This window comes from Prosopis cineraria, unplaced genomic scaffold (genome assembly GCF_029017545.1).
Source record: "Prosopis cineraria cultivar Desert tree isolate PC_DT_omini unplaced genomic scaffold, ASM2901754v1 PC893, whole genome shotgun sequence".
NCBI lineage: Eukaryota > Viridiplantae > Streptophyta > Magnoliopsida > Fabales > Fabaceae > Prosopis > Prosopis cineraria.
The window spans coordinates 35,001-39,690 of record NW_026556218.1 but is presented as its reverse complement, the minus strand read 5'-3'; the positions used below and the strand labels follow the sequence as shown (position 1 = coordinate 39,690).

Below are 4,690 nucleotides of genomic sequence, written 5' to 3'. Positions count from 1 at the left end.
TCATTTCTGTATTCGCAATTCAATATACATGGATATATTACCACATATATATATTTTTTAGATACCTTTCCTTTCTAGCGTTTTTTCTCATGCAATTTGGAATACTCGAACGGTCGATTTTTTTTTTCGTCTTATTTTTAACCTTTCCGAAGGAATGTTTCATTATGATCGGAATTGGGCCTTTCCCTCTTTTTATTTTTTTTTTTTTATTCTTATCTTTTTTCCTTAGAAACGGATAGGCTCTATATAACATAACTAAAGATAACTAAAATGGATGGAAATCTCTTATTTTTTTAGATTCAATAAAAAAGAAATCCATTTCTATTTATTAATTTGGAATAGTTAGACCTAATGTAATGGCTATAAATAATCATTCTATTAATTTCAAATTAATTTAGAAAAGAATTCGAGTTATTTCTATTCTATCTACTCTATATTATTTATTTCTATATTTCTTTTTTATTTATATAGAATATTTATTAATAATAAAATTCAAAGAATATTCAATATCAATATATTTTAAATAAATATATTCCAATTTTGAATTCTATTCATTTTCGAATTTTAGATTCATATTAGCTATACTATCATATTAACTTTACTATATAAATAGTATATAACTATCTATATATATATATTTTCTATATTTTAACTATATTTAACTGCATTTAGAATTTTATATTAATTATTTTATATTAATTAGTTCTATTTAGAATAATTAAATTCAAATTTCTTATTTAAACTAAAAACTTATAAATTAATTCAAATAATCAAATTTGAATTCAAAAATGAAAAAATCAAATCTTACTATACTAATAAGATAAAGATATTAAGATAAAGATATTGATCATTAATAAACATATAATTGATTATTGAGAAACATAATCTATTTAATAAATAGATTGAAATATATTTCCTTAATCCTTATTTTCAAATTGTTATGTTCTTTATGTCTTAGAATAAAAAAAAAATGGAATATTTCTTTGAAATTCTATATTCTTTTCTATATTCATATTAATTATGTTATCAATAGCTAAGAATAAAATAGCTAAGAATAAAGAGTTAATAACTAAGATCTCAGTAGTTTATTAAATTCCTATGCATGCACAATTTCTGTTATGTGAGCCCGCTTAGCTCAGAGGTTAGAGCGTCGCATTTGTAATGCGATGGTCATCGGTTCGATTCCGATAGCCGGCTTTTCTCTATTTGTTTTGATTTTTTATATAATTGAGAATGTCTTTTTGAAATCAAAGAATATTGAAAAGGCCTTTTCCCCTTTCTTTTTTCAAGAGTCACCGATCTATTCTGTCGTAGGAACTTCCAATTATGAATTTAAATTGGGGGAGTTCGATTTCTGTAGAACAAATCAAGAAAAGAACCCCCTTTTTTTATATACAATAAGGTTCGGATATTGATATAATTCATCTAATTCTTCTTTGTAGTACAATACTTTCTTTGTAGTACAATACTTTAGTAGATTTCGCTTCATTTATCATATTTCTCATTTAGTTTAGTTTGAATTTAGGTTTATGAAATTTCAAATAAAAAAGGAGTCTTTATGTCGCGTTACAGAGGACCTCGTTTCAAAAAAATACGCCGTCTGGGGGCTTTACCAGGACTAACTAGTAAAAGGCCTATAGTCGGAAGCGAACTTAGAAACCAAGCGCGCTTGGGTAAAAAATCTCAATATCGTATTCGTTTAGAAGAAAAACAAAAATTGCGTTTTCATTATGGTCTTACAGAACGACAATTGCTTAAATACGTTGGTATCGCCAGAAAAGCGAAAGGGTCAACTGGTCAAGTTTTACTACAATTACTCGAAATGCGTTTGGATAACATACTTTTCCGATTGGGTATGGCTTCGACTATTCCTCAAGCTCGTCAATTAGTTAACCATAGACATGTTTTAGTTAATGGTCATATAGTAGATATACCAAGTTATCGCTGCAAACCACAAGATATTATTACAGCGAGGGATGAACAAAAGTCTAGAACTCTGATTCAAAATTATCTTGATTCATCCCCCCGTGAGGAATTGCCAAAACATTTGACTCTTCACCCATTCCAATATAAAGGATTAGTCAATCAAATAATAGATAGTAAATGGGTTGGTTTGAAAATAAATGAATTGCTGGTTGTAGAATATTATTCTCGTCAGACTTAAATCTAACTAAAATAACAAGAGATTTTGACTCCCTTCGCGTCTAAGTAAGGGGGCCAGGCCAACAAAAAACAAAAAAGGGGTAAGGTGTTTGATCCGGGAATTTTCACTTCCATTCATCTATCATAGACATGGATCGGGTAGGAAGATTTTCATTCCTTGCCCCCTCTTTCCAGTATTTTCAGTATTCCAGAAATTAGGAATAGAGAATCCACATCAAAGAAAGTTGGAATAAAAGTACCCTTTGTTATTTGAAACATTGCGGTCAATAATATTGATGAATTAGGTAAAGGTGCGGAAAGAGAGGGATTCGAACCCTCGGTAAACAAAAAGCCTACATAGCAGTTCCAATGCTACGCCTTGAACCACTCGGCCATCTCTCCTACATAATGATTATGTCCCAGAAACCGAGTGAATAGTGAGTCATTCATATTCTATTTTTTTAGATAGCCACATACAATCAAATTTCAATAGAAAAATAGAAAAACTTTTTCTAAAAAAAACCTTCATAAACAATTTTGGAGTCCTTTTTACGTTATTTCGTACTTTGATTGTACAATTCCTTTGTTTGTGGGATTATTTTCTCACGAGAGATAATTAAATTCTAGAACGGATTGCTACCTATGCCTAGATCTCGGATAAATGGAAATTTTATTGATAAGACCTTCTCAATTGTAGCCAATATCTTATTACGAATAATTCCGACAACTTCAGGAGAAAAGGAGGCATTCACCTATTACAGAGATGGTGCGATTTGATTCTTTTTCCTTTTTTTTGCTCTCAGTCTTAGGAGAAAGACACATTCTTCGGATAGAAAGAAAAAAAATGGAAAAAAACCTACGCTTGCTGAAGGTGAAGTTTGTGGAAATAAAACAATTAATTCCTTCTGTCGTGTATCCCCGATTAATGCAGCCTCATATGCTTGAATTTTTGATTTATAGTATTAAGCGAAAGGTTATACCTATACTTATGGGTTAGGTCAACTCTATTCCACTAGTACCAATGGGCGGCATGGGGGAAGAAGCACTACGTTTAGGAATCAACAACACGAAAACTTTGTTAAAAAAAAATATCCCCCCCTTCCTTATCGGGATCGGAACTAAGAAGAATGGTTGGGACAACAAACATCCATCTCGTTCGTATTTTGGATACCCGTATAACCATCGAAGACTGTTGAAGTGACTAATTCCGGGAAATTAAGCGGCGTTGAGGACAAAGAAATTGTTGGAGTTACCATTTTTTTTATCCAGTACCAACATACTTGATGTTAAGAAAAGATCTTTTACAGGAAGGTTGGCTAGAGATTTATTGTAAAAACACTAGCCCTGCTCAGTTCATAATGAGAATACTGCAATCTTTTTTTATTCTATGTATTTTTATCATTATGCACATAAAGGAGGAGCCGTATGAGATGAAAATCTCACGTACGGTTCTGGAACGGAGATTCTTTGAACCGAATGACGACCGTAACGGATGTCGGCTCAATCCGAAGGAAATTATGCGGAAGCTTTACAGAATTATTATGAAGCTATGCGACTGGAAATTGATCCCTATGATCGAAGTTATATACTTTATAACATAGGCCTTATCCACACAAGTAACGGAGAACATACGAAAGCTTTGGAATATTATTTTCGGGCACTAGAACGAAACCCGTTCTTACCACAAGCTTTTAATAATATGGCCGTGATCTGTCATTACGTGCGACTATCTCCACTATAGAAAGAAAAAAGAAAAGAAAGAGCAAATCCGCTAATAAATACTAGAAAAGAAAAAGGATTTCTACATATATATCGTCCAAAACAACGATTTTTATCAGCTGTAGCAAAGAAAGAAACTTCATAGAAGTTGAAATATGAAGAAATAGATATGCCTAGATACTTTTTTTTCTATGGATAAAAGATCTAATTGATAGAGAAAGCACCGTAAAGATCAATTAGCGAGGTTTTGGGCCAATCCAAGAAGAACTGCTTACTTATATCATGATAGAAAAGTTAGGAATCCACTTATGTAATAGAGTTGATCCCCTAAAGTTTTGAGCAGCGGTGTAGTATCAGATCCCAAAGATAGTAAGTCTTTTCTTTTTTATGAAGAAAAGTCTTTTTCACGGATTCTATAGAAATTTATATATCATATATGAAAGTATATGATATAGGAAACCGAGATAGTTACCTTTCAGAAAATTATAATGAGAGTCTAAATGCCGATGCTTTATTCTTCTGAAGGTAGGAGAAAAGATAAAACTAGAAAGCGGATTCCTTTTTTTTATTAATCCAAATTCAAGTTTGAAACTCATGGAATTGTCCTCTTTTTTTTTGTTAACTCGAGAAAAAAATAGAATAGATCTAAAAAAAAATGGGGCACGAAAAGAATTGACTGCTGAGCCGTATGAGGCAGGAAACTCTCAAGTACGGTTCTAAGGGAAGGTAATTTACTCACCTATTCCGACCGCGGAGAACAGGCCATTCGACAGGGAGATTCGGAAATTGCGGAGGCTTGGTTTGATCAAGCCGCTGAGTATTGGAAACA

The 4,690-nt window shown here is 31.9% G+C and overlaps 1 protein-coding gene and 2 non-coding genes across 3 annotated transcripts in view; 2 read left to right on the top strand and 1 right to left on the bottom strand.

Moving 5' to 3' along the window:
* Positions 1-1,124: 1,124 nt before the first annotated feature.
* TRNAT-UGU (transfer RNA threonine (anticodon UGU)) lies at positions 1,125-1,197 on the top strand. The gene has a single exon. It is a non-coding gene; the product is annotated as a tRNA-Thr (tRNA).
* Positions 1,198-2,456: 1,259 nt separating this feature from the next.
* On the bottom strand, positions 2,457-2,544 carry TRNAS-GGA (transfer RNA serine (anticodon GGA)). Its single transcript has one exon. It is a non-coding gene; the product is annotated as a tRNA-Ser (tRNA).
* A 1,336-nt stretch (positions 2,545-3,880) lies between these two features.
* LOC129298710 (photosystem I P700 chlorophyll a apoprotein A1) overlaps positions 3,881-4,690 on the top strand; it is a 3,952-nt gene continuing 3,142 nt past the window's right edge. Inside the window, exon 1 of the mRNA XM_054937131.1 lies at positions 3,881-4,690. This exon is cut by the window's right edge and continues 3,142 nt beyond it. The gene's annotated coding sequence lies outside the window, so the exon portion shown is untranslated.